This window comes from Mus musculus, chromosome 15 (genome assembly GCF_000001635.26).
Source record: "Mus musculus strain C57BL/6J chromosome 15, GRCm38.p6 C57BL/6J".
Classification (NCBI taxonomy): Eukaryota; Metazoa; Chordata; class Mammalia; order Rodentia; family Muridae; genus Mus; species Mus musculus.
In genome coordinates, this window is record NC_000081.6 from 94,887,432 (window position 1) to 94,906,351 (window position 18,920).

Sequence of the window (18,920 nt, forward strand, 5' to 3'; positions counted from 1 at the left end):
CTTCAAAAAAAGTTCTCACTAAAAATTAATAAGCCAGGAGGGTCTAGCCTCAGATAGTATCACAAATGGATCAAGAGTCTTTTAATTTTCAGGACTGTTGGACTTGGAAAAGCATACATAGGGTATGACATTTAAGAAAGGATTTCTTTATTTAAGAAGTGCAATATTATGTCTAGATGTTTAATAATAGAAGCAGGGAGCACAGCTTTTGGTATCAGTCTTCTAACGTTAAGGTCTCCCCCCAGAAGTAAAAATGTTCCATTGTATGTATTACATGTTTTGTATTTAATTATATTCATTTGCTAAAAAAATGTATGAATAGTCTTTTCTAAACACAGAAGCATCTTGGGAAGTGATGCTGGGTTAAAGCGCAGTGAACCTGAGAGACTCTGAGGGCATCTTTTATAGACAGACAGCACCAGCACGGCCAGCTTGTTCTGGCTTTGGTTTGTTTGTTTGTTTCTCTTTCCAGTCCCTGCTCAGTTTTAGAGTCTTTAGTTCTAGTACACCTTATTCACCCTCGGGACACACATTCTTCATGACTTTCCTGCCATAACGTTCTGTGCCTGTTAAAGTGCCGTTTGTCTAGCTGGAGGAGCTTGATTAAGCGTTAGGAGGCATAGCTATCTGGTTTGTCATGAAATGGGGTCTAGTTGTTAGCATTAGTGCAGATGAGCATGATCAAACCGGAGACTCTTTGAGATGTTTAAAAATGGATGGAGCTCCTCTAGGACTCTGTGAGCCAAGCATCTCTTCAAACATGTCATTTGACATTTGGAACCGTGCTTATACATGCTAATTTATATTAATATAGCTATGCTACATATGTTCAGAATAACATGTGCACGTGAATATACCCATACATCCATGCACACATAACAGAAGATTTGCATGTAACCATATTATACAAATACTGATATAATTATGTAGTATTACATGCCCCATACATATATGTTAGATACCATATCACATATGCTATTCTACGAATGGACACATAAATACATATTTAGAAGTACTTTGAATAACAGGATGTGTTGAACAAAAGGTAGAAGAAATGAGTGGAAGGATCCGTTACTCAGAGTACTAAACAAAGAGTCTTCTCATTTTCTCCTCCTACTCCTTCTTCATCGTCCCTCCTACCTCTCCCATCCTTCCTACTTTCTCTTTCTCCCTCCTCCTCTCCCTCCTCCTTCACCTTTTCTTCCGTTTTAAACAACCCTAAGCAGACACTGAGATAAGGAGTGTATTATACCCCTTCTCAGCATCATATTTGAACTCAGGCTGTATGGTTCCAAATTTTGAATGAGTTTAAATCCTACACTATCCTAATTTGGGAGGGAGCAATATTTTATAGGAGACTTTAATACCGCATGAGATAATTCAGTAGCATTTGAGTTGATTTTGTTCTGCTAGCCTATCTATTGAATTGGTTGGATTTTATCATCAACCAGGCAGATTGTGTATCTGTCCTGGCACAAGGTGATGCTATTATAGCGTCTAACCAAACTATCACTCTTCACAGTGTACAATTCAGCTGTTACTCTGGTTCCCTTTGACAAATGTAGGTGGTACAAAGTATATTTTACCTGGAAGTGGAAGGGAATTTAGGTTTTATATGGACTAACTTTGTTTAAGATAGATGCTGCAGTTCCTACGTATTTAAGTGCTAAGTGGTTTGTTTATGTGAAATTGCTATCCTTTAGCAGTTGTTTGCCCCAAGGATTTGGGGAGTACTAAAGATTTTTATGTTCATAAAGTATGCTGCACTTGTGGTTAAATGTTCTATAAACATCAAAAGGAAATTTATAGCAACCAAGTATTTTGTGCTTAGGTTTTGTTGTTATTGCCTTATAAAAGCTATTACATCAGGTTGCAAGTGTATTTGAGTGAATTATGAGGAGAACTGGTTAAGAGACTTTTCTCTCTCTTTCTCCTTCTGTCTTTTGATTTAATTACCCCGTCTTCCTTCTCCTCTTTGTCCTCTACCTTCTTCTGTATTTGGTGTTGGCAGTCAAACCTAGAGACCCAAGCAAGCCAAGTAAATGTACCGCCATTGAGCCATACCTACAGTCACAAAGAAGAGTTCATTAAAACTACACATACGATAACCTTCTCTGGTTTTATTTGTCTGAAAGCTGATAGAAAATAATGAACTAACTAACTTTTCTCCCTGGCTGCTGAAATATACTAAGTTTTATTCTAGACCCTGGTCCAATGCCCTGCTCTTCTGCAGTCTACTGAGTGGCTCTGTGAAGCATTTGAGTCTCTTTGAGGCCAACATGATACAGGCAAGGAGTCATAACTACTTACTAGTCTAGTGCAACATCAAATAAACACTGCTGTCATTTTTTTTTTGAAGATATCAATTAAAACAGAAGATGAAGTCCACTTCAGTCGTTTCTTTGATGCATAGACCTGAGCCAGAAGAGAAGGTTAGGATACCGTGTGTGCCAATTAAGCAGTTCCAAACCGTTCTTGCTTAGACACCTGCCCAGAAGATATATGAATAGTGACGCCGAGATTAACTGTGTGCTTGACGTGGAATCTGGAGAGAGGCCATCATTTTCACTGAAAGGAACAGTATGTCTCTTACGGGTCTTAAAATCCATGATAAAAGATAAAGTGAACCTGTAGCTACAGAAGAACGATGAAAGCTTATCATTCTAAGGATCTGAGCACTTTTTTTTTGCCCGATGTATATTATAATTATCCCAATTTCTTCTTAGCAGTAAGGATGATAGACTCAATGGAAGACTTTTTGGCAGCCATGTATAAACTTTTAAAACATGAAAAATTAAAAATTTAGAGTTAGCTTGCTAACTCTTTTTTTTTTTTTAAGTGCAAACCACTTTTGGCCCAGTTAGATGATAGATATTTATAGTTAATTTTGACTACATAGAAACTTTTTTAAAAATTATTTAAAAAGTTATTTAACTTAAAAAAAATATTCATGGGACCTATGCTACCTGAGAGTCAGAGTCCCTGCTGCCCATCTTGCTTTTCTGAAACTAATCAAGTTCTCTGATGCATGAACTCTGACCTCAAGGCACCCACAAGACTCAGCTAGGACTCAGTCCACAAGGTGGAAAGGAATCTATATCTAATACACATCTTGGTGTTCGTTTAGCCTCACTATCACCTGATATCATATTGGACTCTGTTCAAAAGACTTTTTTATATAACGAAACTCATCAAATCTATTGTCTCTGCATAACTTTTAGATACAGCAGATTTTCATGCTGTAAAATTTATAGACTACTAGTATCCTAGAACTTTATTGAATGTCTCTCATTCGTCACATTATCCCCTCAGCAAGCATTGATTGAGTATGTATGGAACTCCACTAAAGAATGAGAGAGCAAGCGTTGTATTGCATCAAATGAGTGACCTATATTCAAGTGAGTACCTTGTGAGACTTCCGGTAGGGAGAAGCTTACTGGACTGCAGAGCTGTGTTCTGTTCAAACCATCCTTCAGGCATCACCGTTCTTAATCTGTTGTGACGATTTAATAAGTGACAGTGGCTTCCTAGGAGAAACAGTAATTTCCAGAGTTGCATATTCAGTTGTCATTTAGGCCAGGCGGATCTGGTAAAAATGAAACATTTGCTATAAGGTAGAAGGGGAGCTGCCATTGGAATATATTCCCTGCAAAGACACACTAAACTTAGTGCCACACCCAAATAGCATTACTGCTAAGTATTATCTAATGTTAACATAATTCTGGCCCCCAGATATTCTACCTATGAGTTTTTTCAGTCCCCTTAAATCCCCAACTTTCATGACTTGACTAAAGCAATCTGTACCAACAAATACCCTATCTCCAATGGAATTATTTCCTTGACCCATCCCAGCTCACTTTTTAAAACTTATTATTTATTTATGTTTTGTTTTACCTGCATATATGTATGCACACCACATGTGTGACTGGTGCCCTTGGAGGTCAGAGGAAGCTGTCACATCCCTTGGAACTGGAGTCACAGATGAGCCACACTGTGGGTACTGGGAACTAAACTCAGGTCTTCTAAAGATGTGGCAATTTCTTTGACCTCTGAGTGACCTTACCATCCTCCTGGTTTGTTTCTTGTTGGATCCATTCCATAGTAGTCTCACAGATGTGTCTGCCTGCTCTTCCATTAAGAGGCCTGCAGGTTGCTTGTTCCTCTTCACCTATGCACAGAAGCCTGCCAGTATGGGATGTCTGCCATGCAGGGGCTAGATGGGATTCCAGGAAACGTGATGCACGTAGGAGATGCCGCAGTTACCGGATACCCTAGCAAAGTACCAGTAGTGGGCCTCTAGGATGACGGTTGCTTTATGTAGCTTTATAATCCCAAGACTTCAGAGTCTTCATGGCATGGATGCTGAACATTTGCTAGTCTATTTCTTCCAGGTTGGTTTTCCAGATTTAGGTCCCATCAAATCCTCCTCCGAAAGCGGTTCATGGTAGCTGTATTAGTTACTTCCTGTTCCTGCAGTCAAACACCATGACCGATGTAATTTACAGGAAGAAAGGATGGTTTGGGTTTACCGTTCCAGAGGGGATGAGTCCGTCATGGCAAAGAGTGTGGGGACAGACAGCAGGAGCGGTACCGAGAGCAGGATGCTGAGAGCTCACATCCCTTCCAGTAAGCATAAAGCTTACTGAAAATGATACAAGTCTTAAAACTCTCCCAGCTCCGCCCCCAGTGACGTACTTCCTTTAACAAGGCCACCGTTACTTCGGAACATCTGTTATACTGTGTAAAAGTGTTCTTCCTCTACAGGGTTAGTGCTGCCTAAGCCAGTACAATTCAGGAGAGACAAGAACTGGGAACTCTTACACCGCTTAGCACTTATGCCGCCCAAACATATATGGCTCAAATGGGCAAAAATCATGTTCATAATAACGCTTACTTGAGTGTTAATGAAATGCATGTTTTGGTGGCCAGGCTCCTTGTTGCCAGCATGAGTGCAGAGATGCCTCAAGCTCCTGCTGTAGTTACTGACTAGCTAGCTTTGGTATCTTCTCAGGAACAGCGTGCAGATGGATTCTTGATGAACATGCATGGTGCAGTTATTAAATGAATATACATATTAAGATGTCGATGTTCTTCTCTCATGAAGCCTGTCTCTCTGCTCCTACCTTTCCTCAGTTGTCTATATGTCTTTGTGTAGAATGGAGGCCTCTTGGGCTTTCCTCAACCTGGATTGGCATGGTTTTAAGTGTGATGCTTCTCTGGTTCACTTCTGGGGATCCTTTGAGTAGAATGGATTCTGCACCAATCATACCAGTCCTGATGAAATGCTAGCAAGTATCACTGAAACCAGGATTTTGATACAATTACTCAGGACTATTCCTTTCTTTAGTTGTGAGGGCAAACACTGTAACGGCCTCCTATCTATCTCATAGGACACCACAAAGGGTCACTTTGTAATTTTGCTATTATAATGCAATGTCATTGGAGAGCAGTCATTTTATAATTGCACCCATTTGTAATATGGTATCACCTACATAAACTTCCTTCCCATCTATACTCCCACTGGGTGACCTGCTCTTTCAGCTCCCCATGGGGTGTAATTTCATTCTGCATCTCTCATTCAGTGTTAGTAAGTATCGCTGCCACTCACCCAGGGGAGGCCGATTTCCAGTAATTATTACTTAGGTAATATGGCTGTTAACTGCTGTGAGGTAAAAGATAAATCTTGCGAAATTATGGCTGCTAATACTATTGGTGTTACTTAATTTAAAAAATTACAATGTTTCATAAATGAGAACATCTTAAAATATGACTCACAATTTGCATTTTCTGAATGAAGACAATTTGCTAATTTTAACAACCTCTTTTTTTTTTCTTTTTTTTTGGTCCCAATGCACTGTAGCTCAGCCAGACATGAATTGATATCAAGACAGTATTTTCACTATTTTACATAGCAAGCTTTTTCTTCAAATGAGGTCAGCTCTAAGTAGGTCACTCTAAATTATAAATATACCGGATGGTAGTGTTATGTCACTTGCCAGAAACTTCTCTGCTCACAGGTATTGAGATGTAGGTTCCATGAATTATGTATAGTGATGAAGATGCATGGGGAAGTGTTCATACTCTCTGAGGTGCAGCTCAGGTGTGTCTTAAAACAAAAACAAAAACAAAACAAAACAAAACAAAACAAAACAAAACAAAAAAACCAAACAAACGGGGAAAGCCTCAAGCGGACGAGCCAGTCTCCACTTTTCTTTCAGTGACTGTGAGCAAGCCAGTCTCCCCTTTTGTTTTCAATGACTGATTGTTCCTGCTGGAAAATGCAGAGGTTCAAAATATAACCTTGCTGCAGAGTGGAGACCTTCTGCTTTAGCTGCCACAGAACTCCACTTTGCTATTTTCTTCCTGCTGGGTGCTGAGTTCTAAGTAAAATCTACACCGGACCCCAAAGCAGCAGCTTCATTTGAGTGGTCTCCTTGTATGTATGCAGAGCCTTGCTTATTTTAGTAGTCTAAAATAAGACGATGATTGTGCTAACACACTAATCTATTCTAGAAGAATCCTATGCAGGAAAGCAGGATTGGGGCCAGACATGGTACAAGAGAGCAAATGCCAGTGGAAGATGAGCAAGGGTGGTATTTTCCCAGCCAATGAACACTAATCGGGCGCCTCTCCTCTGATGTTTCTATCACTTACCATGTCCACAACACTTCATCGACTTGTCTATAAAAGTGAGGTTTAGAGTCAATGAAGGGCTGACAACAGAAGCATGCAAAGCAAGCCCAGGGGAGCCATAGGAAGTAGGGAAGCTCGGCTTGTAATTCAGAAGTTTTGAGAAAACAGCTGTGCAGGAACGGTAACTTTTGATGTGAAGTGGATCTTGACAGAAGCTCAGATCCCCGATAGTTCAGTGCTGTTCATTTTGTCAACACAAAGGAGAGAGAGAGTCTTATGGGATTAAGCAACCTCCAGGGCTAAAAATACAGTTTGACATTTCTTGAATGCACTTGACAAGACTCCACATAAAATCGCATTAGCATTCTTTCCAGTTAAGAGAAGAATTTTAAGGATGACTGAGTTCTTTTATTCAAATTCACACTTAATTTTTTTGGTTGCCTCAACACCTAAAAATTATATATGATTTGACTCCAGATGTTTAAATATATGGTATTTGAGCATGAGTGGGAAATTTTAAGGTATAGAAATAATATTATATCAAAAGGTAAATTGCACTTACGAACATAAAAAAAAATTTAAGAAGCCCTGAAAAAACCAATTACACGGATTCTGTACAATAAGACTCCAACACAACAGGCACATGATTGCTAACCATGTTTTAATAGTTCTTGGTATCTTGGAGTGATACAGCTGGCTGACAGATCGCAGTTATTTTACAAGTACAGAAGCAAGGTCATGTGGAGAAGCAAGGGGTGCAGAGTACGAAATGCCACCAGTCTCCAGGCTTGGGTTGATGTAGACATGAAGGACATGCTGATGGGGGGCGGGGCATCTTCAGAGAGAGCTGCCTTGAGGAAGGGATAGATAGGACTGGACAAATGCAGTGTTTGATGGGGATGGAGTTGGAAGACATCCGAAGCAGAAGCTACGATTTGACCATCAGGAATCACCAAACATTGTAGCCATATTCCGTGGTAGGCTGGTACCTGCAGAGCAGTAAAATCTAAGCTGTTCTTGTCAGATGTATATGCCAATCACTATCTTAAAACCCATGCCGTCCTTGATTTTACTTCCCTTTGAAAAACATCATTTGTCAGTTTGTTAGCCTCTCACTCGTTTAGCTTCGGGAAAAACAGATTGCAATGTTCAGTCAGATTATTTACTCTTTAAAGATCAAAAAAGAATAATAGTTTTCCAAAAACCAGTGCAAAGGTGTGGTCGGTTAACCAGGCTGAAATGCTCATGGCTCTGTACTTCTGAGAGTTTACCAAATGGCAGCCTTCCCGTTGATGTTAGTATATCACTCCCTAAATCACCTCTCTATAATTTCTAAAGAGGTCTTTGCCCATTCGATCTTGAAATTCCTGAGTACAAAGCGCAGCCAGATAATTATAAGACAGGGTGTCCAGCGGTGAGGCATGTGATTTCTTCATGCCTATGAATTAGCACTAACACTTCAAAATCCAAGGAGAGCTACAGTTTTCCCAGGCATGCCGCAGAAGGCCAACGTGATGACAATATTTTTATTAATTACTTTAGAATTTCGTGAAAATTATATTGGCAGAGCGAGCTAACTTGGGCTGGTTCTTGAATATACCAAAAAAGGCATATGAATGAGATTCGATGGCACCAGACGCCTGGTGGGGAACAGAGTGGCGTGGGGAGACAGAAGGCGTAGCAACAAATGCGGGCAAGGTGGGCTAGCGCTCATCTCCACCGAGGCTGCCGGTTTCATCTCAGAGAGTCGGTAAAAGCACGAGATCTGTGGTGAGGGAATGGCTGAGATATTAGTGGCAGCTTGTGAACCAGCAGGACCCTGTCACTAACCCACAGGGCAACATGGCATTTCCGGAAGGTGTTCCAGGGATAAAGATAAACCCTAAGGATGTGACATCCCCTGATCCTTCCCTAGGGAATGGCCCCTGCCTGTGTCAGCAGCCTGGACCCTGCAGCCCCAAGACAATCACTCACATTTTATTAAGCATCTACATGACTTTGTTTAGATTGTATCTAAATAACACATATATGTAATTTATATAATCCCCAGAAGTAGATGATAAATATCCGGCTTCTTCACTTTTCTCTTTCCTTGTCAACATTTATTAAAAAATAAATGATAACTGCAATGACTATATCTACGGATGAAGTTTACTTTAAGAAAGGCTGTTATTTAGAACATTAAACATCTTATTTGTACTTAAATTTTGGGAACTACAACTGTCTATCAGTGTTGGGCTTCACCACACTGCTTAAGACATCACCCGGGCAGTGCTGTGATGAGCACTGGTCATTTGGAATGTGTTGTTACAGTTGCCACTCCGGCAGTGACAAAGTGAAAACAAGTTGGCCTGACATTCCAGAACCCTTTCTAAGTGTTTTCCCCCTATCGAGCAAGTGGTGTGACCCAATTCTATCAGGTACATTTTAAAAATTATTATTCTTACAGATACAGTACAACAAAGGTTATGTCTAGTCAATAAATTTGATATGTTTTGAGCAGTGAGGTTCTTTGGATATTGGATAGTCCGTGAAACTATAGAGTTCTTTTACTGAAAATATAGCAGCAACACAATCTAATCAGTAGGAGTTTGTGGTGACAATTAGCTTTGATGAACCATCTCGGAAGACTGTTGTATATGACCCTCCCACAGTAAACAGAAAAGAAGGTAAAGATAATTGTTTCCTACTATTAGTAGAATTGGTCTTAAGTTGGATTTAGTGCCAGTCCTGTTGGGGTGCCACCTAGTGCCTGTGCCCTGCACTCCTTGGCGCCCTTGGTTGGAGGTGAGGTGGTGGGGAATCAATGACGCAGACTCTGGAGGAGATGAGCAGCAAGCTCATGTGAGCACTCCTGCAAGCTCTGCTAATACCCACCACCAGCGCCCCATTGGTCCCAAGAAAGCATCTCTCCTAAACAGCAGTTTCTGATTAGCTGGCATTGTCATTTCAGGAAGCCTTGGTCTCTCAGGCAGTCTTCAATTAGGTCCTCCTGCAGGAGATGCTTTGTGGCTGCTCTGCCCCAGTATTTTCGTAGAGGTGGCCACCACAATTCCTCTTACATTATTGCTTACTAATAAGACCTAAGCCTTTGTTTCCCTATTGGTATGCTGATACAACTTTGTAAACCATTGGGCATGGAATGTGTACTATAAGTGTTCTCGTAAGTGATAGCTATTATGGACTAGAGAGATGTTTCAGTAAGAGTGCTTCTTCTTTAAGCAAGAGGACCTGAGTTCAAACTACAAGCAGCCATGTAGAAAGCAGAGTATGTCTTCATGTGCCTACAACCCAGCAATGAGTATAGAAATAGACAACATGAAAGTTCACTGGCCAGCCAGCCATGCCTAAATGCTTCTCTTGTGATTCAATGAGGAGCCGTTTTGCAAGGCCAAAGGAGAACAAGCAATAGCCTCTTCTAGTCTCCACATGTGTGTACATGGGTATACATTCACACACATACACACACACATGTACATATACCACACTCATACACAGAGTATAAAATAAATGCTGCTAGTACCATTTTTTGGTCTATTTTCTTACAGTGAAAGTATGAATAATGCAGAGAGAGGTTTTGTGAATTAAATTAGTAGAATTCAAAATGTCCTCATCTTTGAATGTGTGTGAACATGACATAGGTTTGCAGAAGGTAGCAATCAGCACAGTGAATTCACACAACAGAGCAGAAGAACCGGGCCAGCAGATAGAATGCAATTACATGATGGCTTCTCTTCTCCCCACATTTTCATTTTTGCTGTGGTCCTGTCCAGTCTATTATTCCATTCTACCTCTACTGCTGCTCTTGTTGATTTGTGTTTATGGCTGATGAACTCACTTTTTAATTTGTATTACTTGACTAGGCATGTGCACAGTGATGTCCTAACCCCACCCACCAGAACGTGGTGGGGTCATGCTGTATGCTGGTACAAAGCATCTAAGAAATATCTGGGTATCAACACTTGGATGTAGAAGTTACATTGGGCTCAGTGGAGTCATGTGGGAATCACTGAGATGTGTTTCCTTCTGGAAATGACTAACGTGAAAAGGGGGTGCTCTATTGGAAGGATGCCATGAAAAAACATGGGCATTTGTGAGACCTGTTGCTTAATGGAGCTGAGAACAGAGTTTCGGGGTCACCCTGGCAATCAATGCCATTCATTTCTTCTACACCGATGACACAATGTCCCTTCATTAGTCCTTCCAGAAAACTTTGCCGACTGTGCTTCTTGGCCCCTTGCCCAATTCCGTTAGTGCTCCCCAACATGTTGGATGTGCTCCAGGAGTGGCAGGAGCTTCTTTGTCCTTGAGACATCTTTTGTTTTACTTCCTAGACCGGGATGGTATTTGAAAACACAACCACTCTTATCTCGTTTCTATTAAGATGCTTTTATATGTCCCTCAGCCTGTCTCAGCTCTTCACGAGGTGGCCTGCACATCCATTGTTGATACCTGGATACTTGTTGAGCAGTTTATAATCTCCAAATCTTAATTGCATTCACAAGCCATTGTATTTTAACCTTTTACTGTCTGTTCCAGTTGTGTCTGTTTATTGTAGCTTTAAGATTCAATGAGTGAATACATGAAGGAGGTTATGATAGTTGGCAGATGTGTGAATTCTGATCACACTATGGGACTTGGACATACTCATCTCTGATATCACCTTGCGTCTAATTTATTAAGAAAAGACTAATATGTTTTTAATTGCATTTCCTTTCCTTTAGGTATTGCAAAATGGATTTTCTTGAATTAGATATTGAATCAAAGATTTCAAAACAACTTTTTCCAGATGATTTTTAGGTTCTAGAAAAATCCACATTGGGTGCTTTCAGTATATGGTGACCGTCAGTCACAGCTGAGTTCCAAGTACCAGTCGATGGACTAGAGGTATCTCTTGATCCCCTCCCTTCTGTCTTGCTTGGAGAAAAGAATATCATTTGACAAAACTGGGCTAGGAAATATTAGAGATGGTTTAGTACAAAACTTAGTAACATTTTCTTTTTAACCATTTTCTTTAGTGTAGCCTCTGGAAGATTGACCCTCCAGTGGAAGTACAGGCAGCCAAAAGTAGTGTAGATTGGATAAATAGGTTTTAAAACAAAAGGACATAAAAATAGGTGTGTAAGGAAAAGGGTAGATCTAAGAGGAGTTGAGGATGTGGTGAATATTATCAAAGCATGTTATACAAAAGTGTCAAAGGACTAACAAAAATATCAAGGAAAGAGTAATGTGCAACATACAGTGTCCTGAGTAGAACTTTAGTAGACTCTATGAGATCAACGCATCCCATCTTCTTGTATATTTGGGGTTATTGTAACCCCTGCTCCTGATACATCAGCCCACACAAATTTTCCTCAAACATATTTTTGCGTTTATATTGCATTGAACCCTATATTTGAATGAGAAGGGTCCCAAGATAATTAGACTAGTTCTCAGTGGTCCTGAAGGGGTTTGGGGAGAGAGAAAGGGTATGGCTGAACAATGGGCCTTTTCTATTTCAGGACTCCTGGAAGTAGAAGAGGAGAGACTTGACAGGCAGCAACAGGAGTTAGGATGCAAACCAAAAGTCAAAAGTAAACTACTGTAGTTGTCTGGAAAGATAGGAACAAGAGTTGGAAAAGGAAAGCAATGGCCTAAATAATGCATTGCAAGTCCAACCAAAGAACAGTATCAACCAACCAGACCCTCCCAGAGCTCCCATGGACTAAACCACCAACCAAAGAGTACACATGGAGGGACCCATGGCTCCAGATGCATATGTAGCAGATGAATGCCTTATCATTGGGAGGGGAGGCCCTTGGTCCTGTGGAGGCTCCATGTCCCAGCATAGGGGAATGCTAGGGTGGTGAGGCAGGAGTGGGTGGGTGGGTAGGGGAGTACCCTCATAGAATCAGGAGGAGGGTGGATGGGATGGGGGTTTGTGGAGGGGAAACTGGGAATGGGGATAACATTTGAAATGTAAATAAATAAAATAACGAATAAAAAAAGAACAAAGTAAACTGAAGCATAAAAGAATTCCTGAGTGAGGTGAGGGGAGTGACTCGTAGCCTTAGCTGGTGGAGTGGTAAGCTGAGACAATGGTGTAAACACGGCCAGCCTGTTAGCACTCAGGACCCCTTCAACCACTCTCTGAAAGGGACAATTTGATCACAGTTTTGGTTAGACAGATTAAAACCTCCAGTTGATTCAAAGAGTGAAAATGTTCTCTACAGAAATGACTTTTGGTGTGTGGGTTATCCCCAGTGATTTCTGTGGGAAAAACATGAAGCTTTACCTTTTATGTAAAGCAAATGTAGCCAAAGAAACCAGACTTTCTTCCAGATTGACATTCAAGGGGAGAACCAGTCTCAAACGGAAAGGATTGTGCTTGGCAGCAGGTTTAGTCATTACAGAATAAACGCTGGAAGACTAGTATGTTCCAAGTAGACACATTAGCATGCCTTATTCCTAAAGCAGCCATACAACCATAAGCCACATGACAAGATCAAATAAACCCTCCATGTAGGCTTTTTTTTTGTTCTTTTCCTTCTTCTTCTTCTTCTTCTTTCTTCTTCTTCTTCTTCTTCTTCTTCTTCTTCTTCTTCTTCTTCTTCTTCTTCTTCTTCTTCTTCTTCTTCTTCCTCCTCCTCCTCCTCCTCCTCTTCCTCCTTCTTCCTTCTTCTGCTTCCCCTCCTCCTCCTCCTCCTCCTCCTCCTCCTCCTCCTCCTCCTCCTCTTCCTCCTTCTTCCTTCTTCTGCTTCCCCTCCTCCTCCTCCTCCTCCTCCTCCTCCTCCTCCTCCTCCTCCTCCTTATTTTATTTTGGAAAATCTTCTTCCATTTTGAATCAAGAGAGACAATTCTGGTCCAGAATCTAACATTCTCTAAGTATTCCTCTCATATACACAAGCCTCCCTATTCAAGCACACAGGTTGTCTTATCAAATATGAAAATAACATACTCTAGAGTTGATCCAAATTTGAAGCCTCTAATCTACTGATCTTTATCTGTGCCATTTCAATAACACATGAGATGCTTAGTAGATTGTTTTGAATAGATGAACTAATTTTGCATTAATTCATAAAAAAATTTACTTCTTAAGGGTTTCCATCATCCTGGGATCTCTCTATTCTTCCCCTGGGGTTCAGGTTCTATGTACAAGGCTGACTTCTGGATGTATCCTTTCCTTTGAAGCACACACAGTGAAATAGAAAGTAGAAGCTCACTTTATTTGAGCTTCATGTCTCAAATAGCATATTGGGTGTTTTCATGGGTGAATCTACTGCCAAGTCCTCGAGTGTGAAGCTGATTTGTAGGTCTATTGGGCATAGAGGATTAGCCTCATTTTAATCACATCCACCTGAGACTCCTGGAACCCCAGTGAGGTCTAGGCGCAATCCTCTTGTGTCCTGTAGAATGATGGGACTGGAATCTTATGGAGTAGAAAGAAGATGACTTACAGAATCTAAGTTCCTATTTCATCTCTGCTATTGAATTTGTAATAAGGAGGTTGTTAAGCTTCACTGAGTCTCTGGTTCTCCATGGAGTGAGGGCAGCATTGTGTGTAGGAACTATGCCTGTGCCTTGCACAGAATGGGTCTGATGTCAATGAAGCATCTAACTCAGCCAGAAGTACAGATTACCTACCCTCTTCAACATGTCCTTTTATTTCTTAAATGTCTGTATTGGATTAGGCTAGGTAGGAAAATCTTCAAGACTGTTGACTGGCTTGGACAATCTACTATTTTGATCATTTTCCTCCAAAGCATTTTGGTTTTTTCAAGACATCATGTAGTCATATTGGCCACAAAGCAGATAGAATGGTGTTAATTAAATGAAAAAATTGCTTACATTCCAATTACCATGAGAAAACCAACAGTTTATGGTTGATGTATTTTCTTTTCAAAATTTATTCTATTCAACTGAATATTTCTTACTAATGATATGAGTATTGTTATTGAATTATTTTTGTGGTACTGGGAAGGAACCCAGGAGGTTGAACATGCTAGGCAAGTTCACGGCTATCCAGTCCTTTTCTTAGCAACGTTCTTGTCGGTCTTGTGAGATGTTTAGTCTGCTGTAACCTGAATATTTTTCAAGTGCCTATTTTTAATGATGGTTCTTAAACACTTTAACCTCCCTCTGGCCCACCATCCAACTGAGGTAGTGGGAAAAAAAGGATATGTGGGAAGCGGACCTATTTAGAAAGTTTCTTTGGAGCAACTCCTGTCTGTGTTGTCTGGAAATCAGCAGCTCGGTTCACAGGCTAGCAGCTCAATGTACTCACAAACACTTCATGGTTACACGAGCAGTCTAGTTCGGTAGTCATGATAGCAAGCATGAATCGGCAGTGGTGGCGCTACCTAGCAGACACAGCCAGACCTCAGGTTCAGCTCGACTCAGCAGGAGGGACTAAGAAGATCTACAGAAGTTCTTGGCTGTTCTTCTCAGGGAAGCAAAGATCAGCGAAGACTCAAGACCAACAAGCCATGCCCAACTAGCACTGTAAGCAAGCCAAGCTCAGGTTCTGTCACTGTCCTTCAAGTCCTAGTTAGACCCTCCAAACATCATGTACCCTTCATGGGTCTTGCCTCAGCATGTGTCTTGACTCAACACATGTGTCTGCCTCAGTTGACATCACTCTGTCAATCCACAAGTCCACAGAAGCAACAAGAAACTGCAGTACACCACTTACCACACACACACACACACACACACACACACACACAGTTTTCTTGGTGCATTTCTCTCTATGGAGTCCTGACAAATGCAGCTCAACTATGCAATGTAAGGCACACCAATACATGTGTGTCTTTAGCAAAGAATCCTTTATCACATGTCCTTTCACATGCTTGCTTTGGCAAGACATCCTTTCTCCTGTGTCTGCCTTAGACTTTCACCTGTGTCCACTTCAGCTAAATGTTCCTTCATGTGTTTGCCCCAGCAAAACACTATCCAACTGACTTTTCAAATAACTCTTAGGTTTCCACTTCAGCCTGGCTCCCAACACTTTACCAGGTATTCCATCTCCCCAGGGATCATGTTAGTTTCTTGGCAAAACTTCTCTTTATTAGGACCTTAGGGCCAAGATATATATAGTGAAAATTTCATCTAAGTCAGTTATTCATAACATAAAAAGGGCCACATTGGGTGTTTCCAGGGCATGGTTCACAGGCATCTGTCTTTTACTTCCTTTGTGGAGGTCTTGCCGTATTGATATGAAGTGTGTCCCCTACAGTCTAAACTGAATAAATTAAACACTAGGTACTCACTCCCTCCATTCTTCAGACACTAGAAGCTACCACTATACTCACTGACCTCATGGGTATGACTATTCTAACACCATGATCAAACTCCTGTGAATCATAGTATTTACATCTGACTCATTCCACCTAATACTTCCCAGGTTCATTCATATTGTTGCCTGTCTCAGAGTTTCCTCCCTGTTAAAGGTTAATAGTACTACAACATTTTATGTATTTGGCCATTGAGGGCTATTTGGGCAGCTTCCAGTCCTGGGCTATTGTGAAAATGACTTCTGCAAACATGGCTATATAATTTTGTGTCTAAGTTCCTGCTGTCAGGAAGTGGACTTGCTGGCTTGCGCAGTAATTCTGTGTTTTAGTTTTTATGGAATCACTATATTTCTTTTTTTGGCAGTTGATGTTCAGTTTGTATCTCCACTGTAACTCACAGACTTCCGGCTTCCTGATCATCTCCAGTGAATATCCGTAGAAAAATGAATCAGTAATACGTTCCTGTTCATTTGAGGGGGTCTCAGTATTTATCTTGTCACTTCCTAGTGACAGGTACTATGATTTTTTTTTAATCCATGGATCCCTGTCAATTTCAGTGGAATTTAGCACTAGAAAGTATTTCAAATATATTTGTGATGGATAATTTAATTTTATCCTTACGAAGGAAGGCAGTTCAGGGAAGTCAACCTAGAGTTCAGGGAAATTTGGCAAGCATCTTGCTTTCAGCATTTGAGTGGACGCTGGTGCACCAGAACCAAAGGGAACATTTTCCCTTTTAACAGGATCTGTGTATGGAGATTAAATATTTCGCGTTCACTTGGCTATACCATCTCCTTCTCTGCATTGTAGGGCATGTCCTATCCTGTGGCATGCCTGCTGCAGAGGGGACCATGTTTTAGAATGGCCTCAAGATAATTAAAATGTGGGTCTCAGCCATTTAATGAAACAAGGTAGGGAGAGGATAAGAGAGTTCAGTATATAAGAACGAGCTAGGGATAGAGGGCCGGGTACAAAGGACAGCTGTCTTACAGAAAAAGGGACCAGGCTCCTCATGTGAAGTGGCCCAGTCCTTCTTGTCACTCATGCTATAAAAACTTCTCTTCAGCAACATCTCTCAGGTTAAAAATAAATAAATGAGGTGTATCTGACAAAAGTCCATTATGAGTTCTTACTTGTTTCTTATGGGACACCCTTTAGTTTGCAATGCACAGAATGTCGTTTCAAAACAGAAAATGGTAACAAAGCAGAAACGATACACAACTTTCTGGTAAATGGTGGAATTCTTAAATCTGTAAGCTCTGTTAGGTAAGAAGATTTGCTGGGCAAATATTACAGACCATCCATCTTCCTTTTCGTCTTCACACAATAGATTTATCATTATAGCCCATCATTTGGTGCATAACGAGCAGGTTCCTTGCAGAGTCCCCACCTAAAGCTTATAAACAATCCACTCTTTCCATAAACACGATCCCGGGGCTGGACGGTAATGGGAATATTTATTTATCCACAGCTGATTTATGTTCTCCATTTGCCTGTGGCTGTGTCTCTGAAGGCAGAGTGCAGCAGATTGTTACAACTTTAATTAATGGCTGTGTGCTGAGTGTGCTTTCCCCGAACCCCTAACATTCCTTTCTTTTCTCAGATCTTTGCCTCACCTAATTTACTGTGCCCTCAGGAAAGCTATTAATAATTTAATCTTCACAGCTTATAAAATGGAGACTGGTTGGGGTATAAACTGATTAAAATGTACACTTACAAATCACTCATTTAATTATAGTTTCTCGGTTTCAGAGAACGTAATGATTGTTTTGCTAATTTCATGGTCATTGTGTTCTCTGTGGCAGCCTTGCCAATTACGTATGTAGACGGGGGCTTGGGGGATCCTGTACCAGCAATCTCGCTGCTTCCTGTGAAAACTCAGGTCTTCTGTTAGGGTAGTGGTTCTCAACCTTCCTAATGCTACAGCCTATTAATATGGCTCCTCCTAACAGTGGGAGTAGGGATGTCTCTGAATCTTTTGCCTTCTCTTGTGACCCCTTTCCTCCCACTGGGTTGCCTCATGCTGCTTCGATATGAGGTCTTATGCCTAATCAGATTGTATCTTTTGATGTCATGTTCAGTTGATATCACTGGGGCGCCTGCTCTTTTCTGAGGGGACACGGAGGGGCAGGGGACCTGGGGGAGATGGGAAGGGTGGAGGGAGTGCTGGGATGAGGAGAGGGATTGGAGTCTGTGGTCAGGATGTATTGTATGAGAGAAGACTGTCATTTGCTACTGTTAGGAATCTTAATGTAAATATATGCATTTTCCTATGGTCTCATTCAATCCTTGTAAAAGAGTCATGCAGCCCTTAGAGGGATCATGGCTCACAAGTAGACAACCACTGTCTTAGAGACTCTAACCAGTTTGAAGTTTTCCTTAGTGACTTACAATCACCTTTTCTGAACTTAGATTCTGTGACTATTGCGGTGATACCAACATTCATTCCTTCATATGATTTCTTCCTTCCTTCCTTCCTTCCTTCCTTCCTTCCTTCCTTCTTCCCTCCCTCCCTCCCTTCCTTCCTTCCTTCCTTCCTTCCTTCCTTCCTTCCTTCCTTCCTTCTTCCCTCCCTTCCTTCCTTCCTTCCTTCCTTCCTTCCTTCCTTCCTTCCTTCCTTCTTCCTGCCCTCTCTTCTTTTCTTCCTCTCTCCCTCTCTCCTTATTTAAAGATAAGTCAGTCACCTTGGTTTTGTCTTTTCTAGAAAAGTGCCTACATCTTAAGTTACTTCTCAAGAGCCTTCAACCTTCTTCGGCATCTGTCCTACCTATTAATATGTCCTGGAATGCAGATTTTGGAGTAGTGAAAGAAAGCAGGTCCACATCAGAATTCGTTTCTTCATTCATGGCCTCGCTAACAAAGAGAACTGAGCTTGAACTTTGCATGGTTCGTGGCTTCTGTTGATTTAGCCTAACATTTCCCTCCTTTGTGATAACTGCCATATTGCTTAGTGGAAGCTAAATGTTGTCATGTCACTTTGCCACCTCTCCCATGTTGTTCCTGTTTGAGTTTGCA

General features: G+C 41.1%; 1 protein-coding gene and 1 long non-coding RNA gene across 3 annotated transcripts in view; one reads left to right on the plus strand and one right to left on the minus strand.

Moving 5' to 3' along the window:
• Positions 1 to 18,920, plus strand: part of Tmem117 (transmembrane protein 117) — a 466,913-nt gene that overhangs the window by 258,247 nt on the left and 189,746 nt on the right. The window lies entirely within an intron of this gene.
• On the minus strand, positions 1,745 to 7,757 carry Gm31007. Of its 2 annotated transcripts, none has more exons than XR_384365.2 (3): positions 3,895 to 7,757; positions 3,407 to 3,527; positions 1,745 to 2,568 (listed from the first exon to the last, which is right to left on the minus strand). It is a non-coding gene; the product is annotated as a predicted gene, 31007 (long non-coding RNA). The 2 variants fall into 2 exon arrangements; XR_875605.2 differs by having other exon boundaries at positions 3,407 to 3,586.